General features: G+C 46.1%; 1 protein-coding gene across 1 annotated transcript in view; it reads left to right on the top strand.

Annotated features, from left to right (window-relative positions):
* Positions 1 to 1,374: 1,374 nt before the first annotated feature.
* The window catches only part of NADK (NAD kinase), a 214,807-nt gene continuing 193,343 nt past the window's right edge, over positions 1,375 to 22,838 (top strand). The window contains exon 1 of the mRNA XM_082274343.1: positions 1,375 to 1,590. The gene's annotated coding sequence lies outside the window, so the exon portion shown is untranslated. The remainder of the gene's footprint in view (positions 1,591 to 22,838) is intronic.

Here is a 22,838-nt window from a genome sequence, read left to right on the forward strand (position 1 = left end):
AAAAAAAAATGCATTAAAGTGGAGTTCCGCCCCCCCCTTAAAAAAATTAAAAGTCAGCAGCTACAAATACTGTAGCTGGTGACTTTTAAATAGTAGAACTTACCTGTCCAGGGAGCCTGCGATGTCGGCACCCAAAGCGATTTACGTGTCGGCTCTCGGATTCCACTGCCGCCGCCATCCAGAGGCTTCACCGCTGGTTCCCTACTGCGCATGCATACTTGCCAACTGTCCCTTTTTTCCTGGGACAGTCCCTGCAAATCGGCGCCTGTCCCAGGTAATTTATATTGTCCCTGAAATCAGGCTGCCCATAAATGTTAGGCAGAAGTAGTGCAGCTGAATGGGAGAATTATTCCAACTCTGCTACTGTTGCCTTAAATTTGAAATTCCCTTTTTAATTTCCTGTAATTCTCTCTATTTTGAGTAGACCCTACAATCTAATAAGTAGGCGAGATTAATTATTCAGAGTGGGCGGAGATTCAGGCAAGTGGGTGTGGTAATTGATAGCTGTGCTGCAAAGTGTCCATGGAATTTTTTTTTTTTTAAATGTTGGCAACTATGCGCATGCGCAAAGTGCGCTGTGCTTTGTAATTGGCCCAGCGGCAGAGTAAAAAGGAGGGGGCCAAACTTCTCCCAGGAAGTGGGGATGGGTACCTTTCAAAAACAGATACCCATTCCCCCCTCCCCCCTGAAAGGTGCCAAATGGGGCATCGGAGGGGGAAGGAAGCAGATCAGCGGAATTCCACTTTTGAGTGGAATTTCGCTTTAAAAACTCGCACAGCAGTTGCCCCCTTAAATCGCACTGCAAAACGGATTCAACTCGGACCACATCAGTGTTAACCTAGACTTAGTGCTCCAGATTAAGACAAGTGCACACTATAGAGGGATGTGCTTTGTTCATATTTCATGTCTGAGGTTTATAACCAGTAAAAGTTCATTTGGGGTGTAAAATGTGTATAATAGGAATTTATAGCAATAAGTGCAGAAAGAGGGCGGGGCATCTGTAAAGATGGGGGGTGACATTTCTCTTTAGTTGTGTGAAAAATCAACAATTCATTTTTTCCGGTTCCCGTATTCCAGAACATGTGCCGTTCCGCTCACACAGCAATCCTTCTCATGATTATTTCTTCTAGTACAGCTGATCCATCCTGAAAAGCCAGGTACACACACAGAAATCGCCAGGGGGGGGGGATACAAAAATCTGCGGCCATCCCTGGAAATCTCTGACAGCTGTCATCTCCATTCGCTGTCTAGGAAGCGTCGTCTGCCAGCACTCCCACCAGCACACGTCACCACTTGCCAATACCAAACATGGCCGCCAGGGAATCGGCGTGCGCGTCTACGGCGACCAGGTTGGACAGGCAAGGCGCATGCGCACTTCGGTTCCAGAGGGATTCTCGGCCACGGATAGTTTAACCCTCCGCCCAGGGCCACATTCTGGAGCGGAGGGTGGGGGGAGAGGGCTCTGAGGGTGCCATGGCACCGGCGTAGACGCAAGCCGCCTAGGACGACGCTGCCAGGAGCGGAGCCCGCTATGTAGGACCGGAAAAGAGGGCGGAGACCTGCAGAGTACCCACTCCCTGGGCGCTGACAGTGAGTCACGTGTCCGCACATGGGGCACCTCAGCCTGGCTGGACCCACCGGGCCCTGAGCAGCCTGGAGGTTATAGGTGCCCTGGCAGCCATTGGAGCGCCCCCAGCAGGCTGCTCCTGGCACAGTGACAGCTCAGAAGTGTGTATGAGAGGCTTGTGTGTGTTTACTTTGGGAATAGAGAGTCTTTTCTGGCCATACACTATACAATCTGATTGTACAATCTCTTTTAGGCCTCATGCGTGCAGGGTGTTTAGCCCATGTGCATCAAATCTCCCAGAGAGATCAGCACCACCGCCAGCACCCTATGAAGAAGCCCTGACAGCCGGAAATACGCGGCGGCTGGACGCGGTACTGAGTGGTGCTTGTGTTTAGCACTGCGTGTGTTCAGGGGCGTGCGCACATACATCAAGCATAGCAATGAGTTCAGGCGTCTCCTAATCCCATTCCAAACCCACCTGAGCTATCCCGCCAGGAAGCTGTCACTGCATGCCGACCAATCAGAAGTGCCCGAGGCGTGCCCTGCAGCATTGTTTATGTGTGTGTGGAATGCCTTTGCAGCTTATGATTGGTGGTGTGCAGCGACAGCTTCCTGGCGGGATAGCTCAGGGGGGTCTGGACTAGGTTCAGGACATACCTGAGCTCCCCCCCGATTAACCCCTTTTTATATTACCATAATCTACCACTAAGGCTTCATGCACACAGGGCGTTAGAATAAACGAGCTGCTAAGCCAGTCTGATGCCAGGAAAAAGCGGCTTTAAAAACGCGCTTTCAGAAGTGTTTTACATTGGCGTTAATGGGCGTTAACCAATCAAATCCAATAACTACAGCCTTAAACCGCTTAACGCTGTACACAGAATTATCACGCTCTGACATTTTTACAGCTGTAAGGCTGCTGCTCCAGAATATGCTGGCCCTGTTTTTTTTTTTTTTTTTGCAGCTTGAAAACGCCTATGTCACTTACAGCTCCTAAAAGCCTGTGTGTGCATGGACATATAGAATAACCTGGAGGGGTGTTTTTAAGCTGATAAAAAAAAAAAAAAAAAAAAAAAGCCTGATGCCCCTAGGAGCAGTTGTAAAAATGTCCGGACTCCAGTGTGCATGAGGCCTAAAGAACAACCCAAAATAAATTCTGCTGCTCCTGACGATTGCAGTAGTACCACGTATGCGCATGTTGTTTGTACCTATAGTAAGGCTCAGAAACCATAGCACACGTTTTCCTTTTTTTTTTTTTTCAATCTACCTAAAACACACTGATACAAATTTTAAAGTTTTTGTTTTAGTGTCGGTTCACATTTGTACGATCACAGAGATTGCATGTAATTCGGAGCGCACTGCTCCTAAAATTACATGCGATCTCTGTGCGGTGCAAATTCATCCATACAGTTTGTATTGCTGAATTCGCACCGCAATCGCACTAAACACGCACAGGACCCTTTTTTTGGTCCGCAGCAGAATTGGATCGCATGGTGGTTCACGCTAGTGCGATTCGATTCTGTGCAAACTTACAGATCGCACTGCGATATGCGATCTTATCTGGGGGTGTCGTTAACTTTTAATTGACACCCCCAGCGTATCGCATATGGCAGTGTGAACTGCCAGAGGTGCGGATGCGATGCAGGAACACGCTGTATATTCGCAGCCTTCTCGCATCGCACAAATGTGAACCGGCACTTAAATCATACTTAAGGCTTCATTCACATGTCAGCGTATCGATCGCGGGCAGAATCACTGCCATTCTGCCCGCGATCCGGAAATCATTGCAAATCGTAGGACGCCTGTGCATTGCCCGTGATTTGCAATAGCACCCCAAACACTGTGCGATGTTGCCGCGATTTGCGCCTGCCGAATCGCGGTAACATCGCGCAAAAAAAATCTCGGGATGCATGACGTCCCAAAGAAGCGATTGTACCTTTTTTGGGCGTCATGCGTCCCGCGATTTTTTTTTTGCGTGATGTTACCGCGATTCGGCAGGTGCAAATCGTGGCAACATCGCACAGTGTTTGGGGTGCTATTGCAAATCACGGGCAACGCACAGGCGTCCCACGATTTGCAATGATTTCCGGATCGCGGGCAGAATCACGGTGATTCTGCCCGCGATCGATACGCTGACATGTGAATGAAGCCTAAAGGATAAGTTCACTTTAAAATAAACAAATAAATGTTAAAAAAAGTGCATTTGTTTTTTTTTTGTTTTGTTTTTTTGGAGCCTGTATAATTATCATTGCACCCACGACGGGCAGGTCTCCTGCAGACTGTCGGTGTATCTGTGTTCCTGTACATCTCATACAGGCAAGCAGATAAACTGACAGGAAGAATCAATGAACTATCGCAATTCTCCAGGTCGCCGTGGTGGTTCATTGATAACTACAAGCCAACGACCACAAAGGATGTCAGGGCTTGTAGTTCGATCACACACAGAGCCCTGTGAATGAATGAATGAAGCTGCCATGGGGGTGGGGCCCCACATGGCTGTGCTGATTTAAAAAAGTGACAGCTAGTAGGGGGAAGTAGTGAACTTATCCTTTAGTCTAGGGTGACACTGAATGAGGGTTTGAAAGTGAACTCGCACGATTTCAAACCCGTATGTCAGTCCGACTTCGGGGGCGATTTGACAGACATCTGTGCAGGTCTATTGAAAAAGCCCCCAAAAGCAGTGCAGAAACTACTTTTGGGAATTGGTGTGGTGCCTCAAAGTCGGTGTCACCAATTCGGCCGGTGCCGCTGCCTGCAATAGGCTTGGATTTGACATGTCCAATTGGCCTGATGTGAACGAGGGCTTAAAGTACATCCTAACTTTGACCCTGGCTTAACCAAACTCAATATTCCTCACACACACATTCAAGATGTTTAGTGGTGCTGTGCTTGAATAGAATACAAGGAGGGTTATAACCCCTGCTGGGTATTTTTTTGCAATCTGTGTCCCATTGGGCAGATTTCTTTTCACTTCCTCTCCCATAGCCTAAACCTGAAAGTAAGATGAAATACCTCCAAAGGGAGAGAATCCTCGGTTGTCACCAGAAAACAAAAAATGAAGAATATATAAAAGAAAAACCTGACTGGTATTCTGATCCCTCTCTATTTGTATCCAACGCTAAAAACATTTTTGCCTTTAGTTATGCTTGAAATGACAGTTTGACCTGTGTGACAATATACATTTTTTTAATGAAAGTGAAATTCTCCTTTAGGATTTTTACCATTAAAGAAAGTTGCTTGAGGGAAAAAAAACTCCTAAAAAGATAGCCTGGTAAAGAGGACTTTTAATACCGATTAGGCGGACAGCAAGACCTCACTTTGCTCTTTTCCTCCGACAGGTTCTGCAGCATCCATCACTTTGCTTTGCTCTGTGGTTCCTGTAGTGACAGGGCGGCTGGCGGATGGAACCACAGCGTGGCGGGAGACGCAGGCATCCCCCACATTCGGAAGTGTGAAAATTCTGCTGTAAGGGTGTAGCCCCAGAAGAGAGTGACGTTAGAATTTGCCGCCCATATAAGGAGTATGTATTTTGCATGTCCAATTTTTTTTTTTTTTCCCATTATTTTATTATATGTTTTTTATGCAAGGGTTCTGCAGCATGACTGTGTAACTGATAACTGGCTTTTTCTTCAGGTGGTCATATGCCTTACAGACTGATTGTATTATCTCCTTTATGCTAGTCACAGGTCGGGGGATCACTCTCTCATTGCTGTTTGTAATCTTGATGACACTTACATAATGTAAGGGCCTTCTTGATTGCATACCAATTGTTTGGGCTACTCTTACAGGCTATTGCATCGCATCAGTGGTGCCCAGTTTTCCAGTTATAGGGGCCTTTCTGGTGGCTCCTGACACCCCCTAGGGCTGTAGATAATATTTGGAAGATGGAATGATACAGAGGACTGCTGACTGTGGACATGCCACAGAATTGTTTCTGACTGCACACCTGGTGCAGAAGACCGATAACTTGTTATATGAGATTGCCAAAGATCATTGTCCCTTTTTACTGCTTGCCAACTGCCTCACTTGCATGTACAGCGGCAAAGCGGCATCACTGTGCTGGATCACGTATCTGTGTGATCCAGCTCTTCTGGGTAGGGGGTGCATGCCCCCCCCCCCCCAGCTGTGCTATGATTGATCACAGCACAAGCCAATTAGCGGCTGCTAGTCAATGATTAACCGCCGGCACCCACTGATTGGCTCTGTCGTCCAGGGAAGGGAGCTCTGTGTTGTGCACAACACAGAACTCTGAATAGTTACAGGCAATCTCTGTGCTTTTTTTTATTCCCTGTAAAGGAGGTGAAAAAAAACGCAGGATTGTTTAGTAAAAGCACCCCATAACACACAATAAACATTGTTAGGCACACGTTTACCCCTTGATCCCTAGATGTTAACCCCCTTCCCAGCCAGTGCCATTAGTACAGTGACAGTGTACAGTAGTATCACTGTATTAAGTCACTATTGACCTCAGTGTCAGTTAGTGTAACCCCCCCAAGCATGTGCATGCTGGTGTCAGATTGCCCGGCACACTATCACATTCCCAGCATAAGTCGCTGATCTCCACCATTACTAGTATAAAAAATACTATAAATAATATACACTAAGAGCCCATTCACACTAGCACGACTTGTGAGGCGACTTGTGTAGCCCCAGGTCGCTTGACATAACAAAAGCAATGTTAACCAGTGCCGTCTTAATTGGCACTACTGAAGTCGCTCCGACTTCAGAAAAGGGTCCTGTACCACTTTGAGGCGACCTGTGATCCGACTGTCCCATATACTTCAATGGGAGTCGTCTCCTTATCTTAATTGAAGCGACTTGTTATCAGACTTTCCAGGAAGAAGAAAGAGATTAGCCAGGCATTCCCCACAGACAAAGTCGCCTGTCTCTTCAAAGTAGTGCCCAAGTCTCTTCCAAGTCTCTTCCAAGTCTCTTCCAAGTCTCTTCCAAGTCTCTTCCAAGTCTCTTCCAAGTCTCTTCCAAGTCTCTTCCAAGTCTCTTCCAAGTCTCTTCCAAGTCTCTAAACAAGTCACGGGGCGACTTTCTGGTCGTGGTAGTGTGAACCGGCTCTTATGGGGATTTTATTTTCACCAGTGCATGAAACAGAATACATTGTTGCCTAAATTCATGAGAACAAAAATAGATTTTTTTTTAAAAAAAGTTTATTGAATATGTTTTATAGAAAAGAAAAAAAAATAGATTTTTTTTTTTGTTCAAAATTTTCTGTATTTTTTCATTTGTATCGCAAAAAATAGAAAAAAACCCAGTGGTGATCAAATACCACGAAAAGAAAGCTCTATTTGTAAGAAAAATGACACAGATTCCATTTGTGTACAGCAATGCATGACCACGCAATTGCCAGGTAAAATAGCGCAGTGCCAAATAACAAAAAATGCTCTGATCATGAAGGGGGTAAAATCTGTGGATAAATCAAGCTGCTGCTCCCAGTATTGGCTGCTAGGGGCTGCAAGACAACACAGTAAGGACCAAAAGCCTCAGGTTGGGGTCCAGGACACTACATAATAGTTGGTTAGTTTAAAGCTTACCACACGTTATGATCTAACACAACTTTATTTAACCACTTCCAGCACAAGGACGTCAAATGACGTCCTGGGCCTTGAGTCGGGATAGCTGAATGATACCTGCACCCTCCGGTGCTTCTACCGGTTCGCCCGTGCGATCGCGAGCCGAAGAAGGAATCCGCCGGTGGCCAAAATTCACCATAGAGAATTCTGAGGGCAGATAATCCCTGGAAGTCTCTATGAGTCTCCGAGGCCCGGGTGCGACGTTATGACGTCACGGCTGGTTTGGCAGTTTTAAATACTGCAGTGTTCTCGGCTGGTAAGCTGAGATTGTTTTTTATTTTTTTGATCTTGGGCTTTCCAGCCTGGAGAAGAGATGTGGGGTCTTATTGACCCCAGATCTCTCCATAAAAGGACCTGTCATGCCCTATTCCCTTGAAATAGGAATAAAAGTGATCAAAAAAATATATATAAACGGGGTTAAATTCACACCTATGAGGTATCGCCGTGAATGTTAGAGTGAGAGCAGCAATTCTAGCTCAAGACCTCCTCTACTCTACTCTAAAGCGGTAACCTGTAAAAATTTTGAAAGCGTTGCCTATTGAGATTTTTAAGTAACGAAGTTTGGCGCCATTCCACGAGTGTGTGCAATTTTAAAGTGTGACATGTTAAGTATCCATTTACTCGGTGTAACATTATCTTTCATGTTATACAAAAAATTGGGTTAACTTTAGTGTTTTTTTTTTTTTTTTTTATTCATGAAACTTTTTTTTTTTAAACGTGTTCGAAAATTTGCTGTGCAAATACTGTGTGACCTAAAAAGTTGCAACGACCGCAATTTTATTCCCTAGGGTCTCTGCTAAAAAAAAAAAAACATATATATATAATACTTGTGGGTTCGGAGTAATTTTATGATGATTTTTACATGTAGGAGCGGAGTGCCAGTATTGGCCAGGTATGGAAGTGGTTAAATTTACAAACAATTATGTAGTGCAAGTGCCTGCTTTATTGCATATGGTTTGGTTGTATATTTTAGGTCCTCGTGTTAGTTTTGGTAAATTTGGAGGATGTTCTACAGTCAGATTGTACAAACAAAAGGTTGCTCAGTTATTTAGTTTATTTTTCACTTCTCAAGCACAAGTAAAAATTGCAGGGTAATAGTGAAAATTCACCAAAACTGTACTGTATATTGCCTTTATTAGAGCCTGATGTTAAAGGCATTGTACTTTCACATGTTTTCTCTGTTTAACTAGGTATTAGGCTCGGTTAACATTGGTGCTATGCGGGAGTCCTGCTAATCCACTGCGGATTCCCGCATCGCACCCAAATCGCAGGCAGTTCACACGGCCGTATGCAAACTGCTGGGAGTGTCATTACAAAGGTAATGACACCCCCAGAACAGTTCGCATACCGCAACGCAAACTGTCAATTCGGACAGGAATTGGATAGCATGGGTGGGCAGCTGGTCACACAGCATCCAATCCACACCTCAACATTTTCTCTGTGTTGCATTATAAATATAGAAGTGCTAATGATATAAACTGCTTGTGATCGCTCTACTAATTGCTCTGCCTGTTTGTGCCTGTGTCAGATCTAATTACTACTTAGCTCTCACCTGCAGAGAACTAAACTGAATTGTGGGATATGTAGTTTCTTCACAGGAAATGTTCTCAGTTTCAGACTGAGGTCATTCATTAACCTGCGGTTTAATGCAGCATGCCTCACTAAACACAAGCAGAAACTTCTGACACAGGAAATGAAGATTTAGGCCTCATGCACACGGGGCATTTTTACAGCTGCTGTTAGGAGCGTCAGGCGTTTTTTTTTTTTTTTTTGCAGCTTAAAAACACCCCTCCATGTTATTCTATGGCCTCATGCACACACAGACGTTTTTGAGCTGTAAGTGGCATAGGCGTTTTTAAGCTGCAAGAAGAACCCACGCCCTGCGCGTTCTGAGGACCAGCGTTACAGCTGTAAAAACGCCTGACGCTCTAAAGGCTGAATAACGTTGCTATAACGTGCGTTAAGCCACATTATACATTTTTTTTTCTTCCATTCAAAATCCATGGTTCCCTATGGGAGCCTATTGATTTGAATGGAAGGCGCACCGCAAGTCACTTGCGCTGTGAGAATCTTGAGGGGGAACTCCACGCCAAAATGGGGGAAAAAAAATGGCGTGGGGGTTCCCCCCAGGTTCCAAACCAGGCCCTTGGGGGCTGGTATGGAATTTGAGGGTAGCCCCACGCCGAAAAAACAGCGTGGGGTCCCCCCCCAAAATCCATACCAAACCCTTATCTGAGCATGCAGCCCGGTAGGCCAGGAAAGGGGAGGGGACGAGCGGCCCCACCCCCCCCTGGACCATACCAGGCCACACGCCCTCAAATGGGGGGGTGTGGGTGCTTTGGGGCAGGGGGGGCTCTGCACCCCCCCACCCCAAAGTACCTTTCCCCCATGTTGATGAGGACAAGGGCCTCTTCCCGACAACCCTGGCCGGTGGTTGTGGGGGTCTGCGGGCAGGGGGCTCATCGGAATCTGGAAGCCCCCTTTAACAAGGGGGCCCCCCAGATCCCAGACCCCCTCCCTATGTTAATGGGTATGGGGTACATTGTACCCCTACGCATTCAACCCATAAAATGCAGTGTATGTAAATAATGACAGGAGACGTTTTGAAAAGTTTTATTAAAAATCTTCATCCGGTCTTCTCCGCTCTTCTGGTCTTCTCCTCTCCGCTCTTCTGGTCTTCTCCTCTCCGCTCTTCTGGTCTTCTCCTCTCCGCTCTTCTGGTCTTCTCCTCTCCGCTCTTCTGGTCTTCTCCTCTCCGCTCTTCTGGTCTTCTCCTCTCCGCTCTTCTGGTCTTCTCCTCTCCGCTCTTCTGGTCTTCTCCTCTCCGCTCTTCTGGTCTTCTCCTCTCCGCTCTTCTGGTCTTCTCCCCTCTTTTGCTCTTCTGCCTCCTCTGGTCTTCTTCTTCCTCCGGTCCTCCTCCGACGCTGTCCCCAGTGATTATGCCGGTCTCCGGTCTCTGCAGCTTATTATATAGCCATTAGGGGCGTGCCCTCCCGGTGGCGTTATCGGGAGGCCCCGCCCCCTTATGTCACAGACGACGTCTTGACATGAGGGGGCGGGCCTCCCGATAACGTCACCGGGAGGCCACGCCCCCTTATGTCTTTTTTCATTTGCGTTATTGCACGTTTGGCCACGTCGCTTTTAGCGACGTACCCGAGTACCTGTCCTCAGAGCACCCGAGTACCTGTCCTCAGAGCACCCGAGTACCTCTCTCCAACCCATTAGAGTACCCGAGTACCTGTCATCAGAGTACCTGATGGGCTGGTGACAGGTACTCGGGTACTCTGATGGGCTGGTGACAGGTACTTTGATGGGGTAGTGACAGGTACTTTGATGGGCTAGTGACAGGTCCTCTTTATTGGGGGGGGGCAATCAGTGTGTTTTGGGGTGCACCATGATGGGTAACTAGATGGGTTACCACAATCTCCCCTCACACAGGATCAGTGTGTGAGGAGGAGAACACGGTGACAGCTAGTTACCGTGTTCTCTGTTGACATTTGTGACCGGCTGTGATTGACAGCCGGTGACGTGGTAAAAAGCCAATTTCATTGGCTCTTTATGTAGACCGGGGATGGGCTCTGTCCAAGGGACAAGCCTTGTACCCGATTGCCACGCTGCGCGCCCCCGGGGGGCGTGCATTGAGGAGAGAACGAGCGGCTCGCGCTGGAGCCGCTCATGTGATCGACTGTGATTGACACAGCCGATCACGTGGTAAACAGCCAATTTCATTGACTGTTTACCTTGATCGGGGATGAGCTCAGTCCGAGGGACGAGCCTCATCCCTGATCGCCGTGCTGCGCACCCCGGGGGCGCGCAGTAGCGGCGAGAGCGGGCCGCCGTTCTATGACGTCAGCCCGGATCGAGGAGCACTTCCTGCCGCCGTCATTTTTCAATGATGCGGTATGAAAGTGGTTAATAAAAAAACATCAACCCTTCTTTTTTTTTTTTTTTATCTCAGGATTAGTAGATTGTCATGAGGGGCAAATAGATTAAGACCCCGATTTAGTTCCCTGAGTATTTTTTGAAAAAAAAATTCCACACCCCTTTCAGTCATATGCAAAGCAACTCGAAACAACATCATCTTTTGCTGCATGTGATTGGATGACAGGAGTCAGCAGAGCTTTACCTCACTTGGCTCCCTAATTCAAAAATACTAGGTTAAGGCCATAAAAAAGTTAAGTCTATAAAAGTATTTGCCTTACACCATGGCAGTCATGTGAAAGCTGAGGGTGCCAAACCCTCCCAGAATGCAGCCCTGCACAGCACTGGAGCGTGTTCTCACACGATTTGGGATCCTCCGCTTCACCAACATAGCATAGTAAGTCTTTGTGATATCAATGGGCCCTAAAAGAAGTAGCGGCAAGCCGTGATGTGAGGAGTATGTTTTTTATCATTTTTTTTTTTCTTTTAATTCTATCCTTTCACATGTACACTGGTGCATTTTAAAGCGCATTACTGCAACGAACATAAACACATGATTGACATTCATTTTGAATAGCACACTAAGGCACTTTGCAAAAACATCCAAAAAGTATGTGTATTTCAGGTAACAACAGGGCACAGAATCGGTGCATTATGGTGCAAAGTGCTTGATTTGCTTTTTTAGTCCTTCAACCCCTTGCTGACCGTATAACTTAGATATATGGGTGCAAAGTGGCATGGCTGCGCCAGTTGTTGTGTGTTTTGTTTTTTTTTTTTACATTGTCTGTCTTTTTTGTTTGTAACACAACAAATAAAAACCACAGAGGTGATCAAATACCACCAAAAGGTAGCTCTGTTTTTGGGGAAAAAAGGGACATACATTTTTTTTTTTTTTTAAGTACATTGTCGCATGGCCGATCAATTGTCTGTTAAAGTAATGCAGTGCCGTATCGCAAAAAATGGCCTGGTCATGAAGAGGGGTAAATCTTCTGGAGGGCAAGTGGTTAAGGTGCATTGCCAACCCATTTAAAATGAACAGTTTGCCTAATGCATCGCACATTAACACACAATAATTGAGGAACTGAACTCTCTTGATCAACATTGACTCATTTTAATCCTTATGCTGCTAGCCTTAGTAAATGGATAGGAAACTATATTCTATTTGCTTGTTTTAAGCTTTTTTTTTTTTTTTTTTTTTTTTTTTTTTTTTTTAACATTCCTTTTTTTTACCAATTGCTTCCTGGTTTCCAGGCCTAGGCAAATGTCATACATCCCGGGAGTCTTCAGTAGGGGAGAAGGGGCTTTCTCAGCTAAGCACATCCTCTCCTGCTTGCATGCCTGACCTAATGGCAGGTGGATTCCAGGAAGTAAATGCTACATGAATCATTTGCTCTTACTCAAGATGGCCATGGCCATGAATGATAGAGGGTTGGTTTTCAAAGTGATTTCTTAACATCATAAAGCATGGAGACATGGATGGGTGGGAGAGTTTGCTGTGACTAGTAAAACATTGAATGGTGTTTTTGGTGCTCAGATAAAGTATAGTTCCATTTTAAAGAGGAAATGAACTCTGAAAGGTGCGCCAACAAAATAAGGGATCGGACTAGGAACTAGTCACCAGAATTGCCTGTGGTCTGCCTGCAGCCATCTTGATAGAAGCAGGGTTTGGCTTTTTCATGTCAGAGCCTCCAGCAAGGAAAGCAGTATGCAGCACAATAGTGACATCACCATATCTCCAGATCTCCTGAGACTAACAGTCACAGGCCACAGTGCCTTGGATCTTACACTGCAGATATACAGCTATGAAACTAGACAAGGGGTGCCTAGGCACACTAAGAAACCAGGAAGTTCTCTGCTGTTTTTAAGAAGGACTTCTTGACAAAAGTACATTTTTCAGAGTACTGCTGAGACACAAGAACCCCAAGTGGATGCAGCAGAGCCTGTCATTGGTCTGATTGGTCCCAATTCGGAAGCCCGAGTGGTAGTGGCTGTATTGTGGCTTGTTTGCTCAGTGGTGAGAATCACTGGGCCAGTGAAGTCGGTGAGTGTGCATTACCTTCCCCCCTTCAGAGCACAGTGGTGGTGGTCAAGGTGATCCTTTATTTCTGCACCGATTAGGATCTTTCAAGGGATACATCAGTGTGAATATCGCTATTTGTCATATGTTTTTCAACGCTGCTTTGGTGGACTGATTCATGCTGGGACTATTTTTTATATATATATTTTTTATTATATATTTTTATATTTATGTCTACAGTCTTTACAAGTTTTCAGTGAATGTGATTGGGGAGTGAGCTTATTCTTTTTTGCGCTACTAGAATTTTTTGTATCTACATATTGCTTGTATTTACATATATTCTCTTATTTCATGTTATTTTATCAAGTAGCAGCATTTGTTATCACACTATATTAGAGGTAGTTATCCTCTCTAAGCGCTTGGTTGCTTGCAAACTAGTGTTGGTTCCGGGTTGTGTGTAAGCTATCTATATACTGCTGAGACACAATTTACGTATATGGATCTTCCCTAAAACATAACCTATATTAAAGAGGTTGTAAACCCCTTTTGTTTACATTTACCTAGAGGTAAGCCTACATTAAGGCTTACCTATAGGTGCTATAAATATCTCCTAAACTTGCACCGTTTAGGAGATATTTACAATGCATGCAGCCGATGACGTCATCGGCGCATGTGCTCTGAAGGAACTGCCACCTGCGCCGTTCCTTCAGATCCCAGTGCCGTGAATGGCGGCTCCCGTGCGCATGCGCAGGAGTGATGTAATCGCGCCCCCGGCCAATCAGACGGCCGGAGGACGAGATCCAGGAAGCAGGACTTCTGTCGGCACTGAGGGGGCTTCGTTTTTAGGTAAGTACTTCATAATGAGCTAGTATGCGATGCATACTAGCTCATTATGCCTTTTGTCTTTACAGGTTTTTTTTTTTTTTTTAATTCACATTTTTTAAACGGGTTTACTTCCTCTTAAACTTTTTGCTTTGACTTCCACTTTAACACAACTCATAGTCTAAATGGGCCCCATTGTTTTTTTTTTTTTTTTTATTTGGGGGGTGATTGTGGTCTCCCAGATAAATCACAGGAAGCCATCTCTTAGTAATCAATTGCTAACAGTTTTAGAAGTTTGACTTTGCTGTTTAAAAATATCCTGTGTAGCATAAGCCTTAAATTTGTACGGAATTTACTACTCATATACGGTAACTGTTTACAATAATATGTCACTTTATGGTCTCAGAGCCTCAGTATGGAGTCCTACATGACTGTGACTCTTCCAGTGTCTGTAGCGAAATTATGTGTCTGCTGTCATTTTACTGCCAACACAACATGCACCAGAATGAGGAACTTTTCAGCAACCCAGCTGTTTCTGCTCTGGTATCATTTTTGTCATATTAACCACTTCATTCAGGCGCTATAGCCGAAAGACGGCTCCAACGTGGCTCTCTTGTTCTGCATCCATGGATGTCCTCCCAGAACCACGACTCCCGCGCGCCCCTTGGGCACGTATCCAGCAAGCTCTGTGATTGCAGTGTCCTTCTGACACAGCCGATCACAGATCGCGTTAAAGGATGGACCAATCGCAGTGGCCCTTTACCATGCGATGAGCTGTGTCCAATCACAGCTGATAACATGTAAACAAACTTGCTGGTCATCAGCATTCCTTTCCTCGCATGCTGTCACAGCGTGAGGAGAGCCGGTAACAGCCAGGTATAACGGGCATTTACACAGATAATCGGGGCACTGATCATCAGTGCCCATCAGCGCACATCAGTAAAGGAGAAAAATTACTTATTTGCTAAATTTTAGAACAAACTAAGAAATACTCTTTTTTTTGGAAAAAAATAATTTTATATTTTTTTATTTTTATTTGTTTAGCAAAAAATTCAGTGGTGATTAAGAGCCCATTCACATTAGCGCGACTTGTCAGCCTGACAAGTCGCGGTCCATTGATTAGCACAGGACACGTTCTAATAGGAGCGACACAAGTCGCTCCGACTTAGAAAAAGGGTCCTGTACTATTTTGGGGCGACCTCAGAGCGGCTTGCATAGACTTCCATTATGTGAAGTCTCTGCAAGTCGCACCAAAGTCGCGGTGCACGTGAATTCACAGGTCGCCCCCCAAAGTCGTGTCGCGCTAGTCTGAATGGGCTCTAAATACCAGCAAAATAAAGCTCTTCTCAAAAAAATGATAAAAATGTTATGAGTACAGTGTGGCTTTGTCATTCAAAGTGTGACGGCACTGAAAGCTGAAAATTGGCCTGGGATGAAAGTGCCTGGTATTGAAGTGATTAAAGCTGAACTCCGGCATTCGCATCATTTTTCAGAAAATGTTTCCTCCCTCATTTACACAAAAAAATGCCTGATAATTTTTAAAACCAGTCAAATTAGAGCTGAGATATCAGTACATTTACTTGCAGTGACATCTTTAGATGTTTTCTATTTGGGATCTGTGATAGTTCCCTCGGGCATTAGGTTGAGGCTGATTCTCTGGCACTCTAGTCGTGGTGGTCGGACCAGCGGTGAGCGGATTTGTGTAGCAAAGACAGGTAAGTTGATTTATTTTCTGCCACCACTCACATATGGCCACACGACTGATCTAACAGTATCCGGAAAGGATAGGTAGGAGATCTGCAGATGGATCCCTCTGGTCTATGCAGCATTGACATGATGATGCCAGCACTGCAGTGTTAGGGCTTCTCTGCATTGGCTTTTACATATTCAATGGTCAGAAATGCTTTGAAAACTTGGCTCACTTTTTCTTTTTTTGAAAACTTGGCTCACTTTTTGTTTTTTTGTACGCAATCCTTAGAGTTTTAAACATGTGACCTCCCTTTGGTTGGAAAGTTGGCAGTTTGCCTTGTGTTACCACTCTTAGACACTGTACTTTTATATAAAAAAAAAAAATAAGAGGCCTTTTTGGACGTTTCAGGGGTGGAAAAGAAGATCACTCCATTTGCCAACAGTGGAGATGTTATCATTGTTGCTAAAATGAGTTATCATTGCTAAGCACAGGAGGAACCGTGGAGGAAAAAGAACCCGTTTTTAGGTAAACCGCAAGATGGCTTTTGCAATCAGTTTATGGTTTTGCCCAGAGTTTAGCTTTAGGCACCATTCACACTTTTAGGACTCCAAAGTTGTGCCAAAATTAGAGTTCAACTTTTGTGTAAATTTATGCAAATTTAATGCAACTTGGATACGACTTTGGCTTTGACCAATGATAATGGAAAACTGTTGCATTGTATAACATTTAGGTACAATTTTAATGCCACTTTTGAGGGTTAGCATTGAAGTCTACAGCCCTAAAGTTGCATGAAAGTCAGACCAAAGTAATGCATGAAATGCTGCAACTTTAAGTTGCACATATATGAATGGTTATCATTGGAAAACATGGGGAACAACTTGTCATGCGACTTTGATGTCTGAATGGAGCCTTAAAGCAGTTGTATACCACTGGACTTTTTTTTTCCCCTCTGCAAGGTAAAGTCATAATGTGCTAGTATGCATCACATACTAGCACATTATGTGAAACTAAAGCCCTGTACACACGCACAGATTGTTGGCCGACCGATCGGCCGTCTTTTGTCCAGTGTTGTTTGTTGGTTGAAATGTGCTCTAGACTTGCACTGGACTTTTGTTGGCCAACAAAAACCAACTTCAGAAGTGATGTCATGTGCTGGTTGACTTTCCCTGTGTTTTTTCTTCTCTGAGCATGCCCAGTCTTGCTCATCTGATTTTTGTCTGCCAAAATCTGTACTGACTGAGGAACAATCGGCCGTTCTGTTGTTGACCAACAAAAATTTTATAGCATGCACACCAGATTTTTTTCGGCCGAAAAGTCGCAGTTGGTTGTCGGAAGCATCATACTAACAAGCCTACAATCGGCCGATCGGACTTAGGTCGACAATTTACGGCCAACAATCTGTGCGTGTGTACGGGGCTTTACCTTAAAATGATTCTATTCCAGCTCTGCAATGTCAGCGTTGCAGGGGCTCCCATCTTCTCCTGACTCCCTTCTTGCTTCCGGGTTCATGGGCTCTGGCTCTATGACAGGCCGGAGCCATGATGACTCCCGTGTTCACGGCACAGGGCTCGGAAGGGAACATCATGGGCGGCTGTTCCTGCAGAGCGAATGCGGCAGTGATGTCACTGATGTGCACCGTTTAGGAGATGTTTACACTATCTATAGGCTTACCTATAGTTTACTTCCTCTTTTAGCATGGTGAAACATTTTGGAAATTTCTGTTTGCCAGCAAATCTGGAAATCCCTTCCCTGTCTAGAATGCATCATGCTTTGATGCATTCAAAGGGTGTTCTTTTACAGTCCAGAGGGTGGACTCTATTACAACTGTAATGTTTCCAAGCTGGGAAAACCAGCCGGCCAGCATTCCATGTCAGTCTGAAGCTACAGCTGGGTGGAACAAGGAAGTGTCAGCCTGTAAAATGGAGCAACTATTGGATTGCTGGAAGGAATCATCCAGGGGTTTGGTTCGGTAGTGACCTCATTGAATGCCTTTGGAGAGTATCCTCATCTAATTTATTGTTTTTGCATCGGTAAATTTTCTACATTGCTAGTGTATTGCCATGTATTAGTCTATTACAGCCAGTTGACCTTTGCCTCTCTTGTTGTCTTGAGCCAGGTTTATGATCTGTGATGGGGGAAATGTTTGTTTTTATTTTCCTTATTAATCTTTTTTCTAGGTTTTGGCCCATTTTTATATGTATGTACACTACAGTTTATAGATATGTATACAGTATACTATGCACAAGCAGTATTGCACCCATAAAGTTTGGACTTGTGCACACATTTTCACTTTGTGTACTAACATGTATAGTGGCATGTGTTTTTAACACTTTTTCTGTTTTGTGAGGTACAGGTCTTTATGTGTTAGTATAAGGGTCCATGTACACGGGACGCTGGAAATGGCCGTTTAGGAGCAGTTGGGCGTTTTTTTCAGAAGCCCCTGAATCCATCTACATTTTATCTTATCTGTCCATGTACACCAGGTCGTTTACAGTCATTTGCAGGCAGTTGCGTTCAGGGACTTTTTTTAGAACGCAATTATTTGCGTTCGAACGTGTGTTTCCCGGCGTTTCAAACGCACAAACGCGTCTGAACGCGATGACCCGCGTTTAGCGTTCGCGTTTTTCCATTTTAAAGGGGAATAATTTTTTTGACCTCTAGGAACGCTTCTAAACGCAAACGCCCCCAAACGCCGCTAAACGCGGGTACAAACGCGACCGAACGGACGTTTCAAACGTCCTAAAAATTCCAGCATTCAAAGGGACTTTTAACAACGTCCCGTGTACATGGAGCCTAAGTCTGTAATAATGGGTTATTATAGGAGGATTGGAGCTCTCCTGCAGCTGCAGGAGAGGTGCGAGGGCTGAATAAAATGGTCTGCTGGGCCAGATTCAGCCCAAAGGCCTTGTGTAAAACCCAACATTTCATATTCCGGATATGTGCATTAGAGCGCACTGTGATCAATTCTCTAGCTGTGCTGAGCCTGCTCTCCTCCAATGATCAGACTTGTCCTTGCACCCCCCTTCCCCTCCCACAACCTTTTACTGGGAAGCTCCGTGTCCTTTTGTTTCTCTTCCCCCGAGCTCTTAAGCAACTGAGAACAGAGGGGAAAAAGGGTTGTGTGAATGTATGTGTGTGTGTGTGTGTGTGTGTGTGTGTATATATGTGTATATAATATGCATTTATTTTTAGATCTATACACAAATGTTCTGCCTTTCATTTCTATTTTATACCAAATGGGTTGTTTTACTAGTTGAAGATTTACATAGGCTTTAATATGTTTTACCTTTCATCCTATTGCCCAATGTAAGGAACCATAGATGAAAAGGTGCGGATCTCTCTAAAGATACATTTTGTCACTGCTCTGCAAATCAGAACAGTCTGCCTAGACAGTCATTTGTTTTTGTCTACCTCTGCATTTATTTCTGATAAAAGGTGTGAGATATGTCACAGGGATATGAAAAAGCTTTAATGATCTTTCGTTCCCCAAATATTGGTGTTTCACTGTTGAGTTGATGTTGAAATTGGTGAAGACACATTGCTAAAGCCGGCCATACATAGATCAAAATCCGGCCAATTCAGCAAGGTCTGGCCCGGCTGAATTTTGATCCATGTATGGGTAGTGTGGCTGTACAGAAGTAGATCGACTTCTGTACAACCACCCTGTCAGACTTTTGCTGCTCAATCAGTGTATTGTGAGGGAAAGCAAGTCTTTCCACTGCCAGAATACAAGGCACAGTGAGAAGATTCCCCCACCCACCTTGAATGTGTGGAACCGCTGGTTGAATGAAAAAAATGAATATATATTTTTTTAAAGTGGTTTTAAAGCCTAGATATTGGCTCCTTAATGCATATTTTTTTGTGTGCTCTTGTGCGCCTCATCCTGGCCACACTTGCAGGAACCACTCCATCACACACCGCGCTCATCCGATTATATTGACCCCCTTGAATGCAACAATAAAGTCTACATGCACCTCTTTAAGCCAGATGTTTCACAAGCTGGATCAGGTTGTACTCTGGTTGTAGTTTCTGCTGTATGCACCCTAAACCAGATCCTATCTCACCAAGAAATATTTCACTGTTCCTCTCGGACCACCATGCAGTATCCAGCATACCAATCAAAAAGGAAGAAAGGAAGACCTCTCATAGTGTAATACGTTTTTCTCTTTCATTCATTGACAGACACAGATCCTTAGGATTCTTGACCATCGGGTTATACTGCCCCCCTACAGGAGTAGGACCCTAGGCAGAAAAATAACTTGACTAGGTCTATGGGCAGTTCCAGGAGGTATACTCCCACTCTCTGCTATAGGTACTCAGTTTTTTTTCTGCCTAGTCAGGAGTAAGGACCTACCTAGTTCCTTGCTGGGATCTCTGGTCCTGGCAGTTTTTTTCTCTTTCTATCTCCTGTTTTCCTGTTTATCCAGGCTGGATAATCTAGATCCAGTGGTCACCCCAGTCTGGCCTGCGAGCACGCACATACCACAGCTCTGTGCTGGGTCTGCCGCGACATAGCCCCACTGGGTGGGGGCTGGACTGCGAGTTAAACTCCTCGCGAGGTCACATGTGACTGAGTCTCTGCCTGCGTCGCAGCGTTCCTCCTGGTCGACAACCCCCCCATCTCGATAGCGTAAAGGTTCTGTCTGGAGCAGTGCCCTCCTGATTCCCAATATGGTGAGTAGCTGTCCCCCTGGGGTGGAGGAGGGCCCCTCCCTTGGACCGTCAGACCCCTGGGTTCCTCTCCCGTTAGGCCCCCCTGTAATCTGGTAGTCCCGTTGGGTCATCTAGCCCCCAATCCACCATCTGGGGTAGTGTGGTTGTCTGGGCTGTTTTCTGGGACTGAAGCATTGTGCTGTAATGGTGGTGAGGGTGCCGGTGACTGGGCTATCGGCGGGGGGGGGGCTGTACCTGTGTGGGGGTCTCTGTCCGGTTCCCCCCTTCCCTCAGGTATTATTCCTGAGACCCAGATATCCCTCCTGGGTCCCTGCGAGCCTTTTGGAGCCGCGTGGGGCAGCGATTTTGTCAAAGCCTGTATTAGTCTATGGCTGGCGGCCATTTTCTATTGGTCCTGCATTTTACAAAGCGGTGGCCATTACAGAGGGGCCTCTGGGCGGCAGTTTCCCTTTCCCCTGTTGCTAACTCCTGGATCTTTCTATTCCCTGGACGCCACACATGGAGCAAGTGTTATCCTGGTGCAGCTGGTGCCTTCCTGGTGGGGTGATGAATCTGGTGGTTCCTCCCTCTCTCTGCTGCAGAATTGTGGGGTGCTCTGGTGCTGGCGACCGGTGGTGCTACCAGAGCGGTGGGGGTGTCCCTTAGCAGTGTTTGACATGTTTTGTGTGGGGGTCCACCTATATATACTGATGGGAGTCTTTGAAGCACGTTTCCCCACCTGACCCCCTTTGAAGCTGCAGGGCCCTTGGGGTCCCAGCCATCCATTGATGCACTGACGGTGGAGTCCTTTGTGTCCCGGGTGGAGGTGGCTTTTGGGAGGCAGGCTAGCAATAAAAGGGCCCCTATTTCCCCCCCCCCCCCCGTCTCCTCAGATCCTGAATCGGATTCGGCCGCCGCAGAAGTAGCCCACCCTGCGGGGTCTGCAGCCACGCACCTCGACTTTTCTGATAGTAAGGATGATTCCTCTCCACCTGTAGCTGCACACGAAAAGGTGCTGGTGGACGCACTGATTGTGTCTGTGTGGCTAACTCTAAAAATGGAGGATGAAGCTGCGGCGGAGGCACCAGTCCACTTTGGCTTTCTCAAGCCACCTAGAGCGACGAAAGTGTTTCCTTTTCCCTCCTATTTTGACAGATTTGTCACGAAAGAGTAGCAGCGTCCAAAACGTCCCTTTTGTGGTTCCTAAACGCTTTGCGATGCGGTACCCCTTTGAAGAGTGCCTTCTTAAAAATTGGACTGTTTCACTGGTGGTGGACCCCACAGTTTCCAGGTTGAATAAGGTGACCATGATTCCGGTTGAGGAATCGCTGGCCTTTAAGGATCCGGCTGACAGAAAAGCGAAGGCTGTGGCCCGCAACATGTTCACTGTTGCGGGTTCGGTGCTTAGGCGGGTCTTCACCATTGCCCTGGTGTCAGAAACTCTGACTGAGTGGGCTAAACTTTTGCGCCGTGACCTGGAGGGTGAGCAGCTCCTCCTGCCTTTGCTGAACTGGCAGACCAGTTTGTCCAGGGGCTAAAGTTTTGTCTCGGATACCTCTTTGGATGCGGCTCCTCTGATTTCTAGGCTGTCTGTTTCGGAAGTGGTACTTAGGCGCGTATTGTGGTTTAAGTGTTGGTCTGTGGACCAGAACCCTAAAAAGGCTTTAACTGATCTACGTTTTCAGGGAGATTGCCTGTTTGAGGCTACCCTGGATGACATCATTAGGAGTCCCACAGGGAGGAAGAGTACTTTTCTTCCGCGGGCTGGTAAGGGTAGGGAACCTCGTCGCAGACCTGGCCTGCCCTTCTTGGCTCTGTATTTTTGTCCCTCAGGGTCCACTGACAAGGGTTCAGAAGCTTTCAAGTCCTCCTTGGGAGGTTCCAAGCAGCCTTGCTCTGGCAAGCGGAGAGCGGGATTCTCTAGACCCATGGACAAGGCCCCTTCAGCATGAAGGTGCGCCCTCACCTGTGCCTGGGGTAGGGGGACGTTTTCGCTGGTTCCTGGGCCTCTAGCCAGAGTGTTCCTTCCTCTGGACAAACTCCAGAAGTTGCATGCTGTGATTCATCTCCTGCTGTCCAGCAGGTGGTCCTCCTTCCAGACTTGCATGCAGGTGATGGGCCGCATGGTATCTACCTTCGAGGTGGTTCAGTTTGTAAAGTTCCATGATGGGTCCCTGCAAAGGAAGATCTTGGTCATATGGGACAAGTGTCCAAAGTCTCTGGACAATCCGATCTGGCTGAGCCGGGAAACCAAAGGGTCTCTGGTCTGGTGGCTACGCTCTCCGACTCTTTGACAGGGAAAATTCTTTCTCCCCTTGTATTGGACAGTGGTCACCACAGATGCCAGTCTGTCCGGGAGGGGAGGTGTTCTGGGTCGGAGTTCCGCTCAGGGTGTGTGGACACTGGAAGAGTCGAGACTACCGATTAAATGTCCTGGAACTCCAGTCAATCAGGCTGTTCCTGGATCACTGGACGGATCGTCTTAAGGGGTTTCCAGTACGGATTCAGTCGGACAATGCCATGGCAGTGGCTTATGTTAATCACCAGGGTGGAACAAAAAGTCTGTTGGCAGCTCTGGAGGTAGCT

Source organism: Pelophylax lessonae, assembly GCF_965119305.1.
Source record: "Pelophylax lessonae genome assembly, chromosome: 12".
In the NCBI taxonomy this organism is placed as follows: domain Eukaryota; kingdom Metazoa; phylum Chordata; class Amphibia; order Anura; family Ranidae; genus Pelophylax; species Pelophylax lessonae.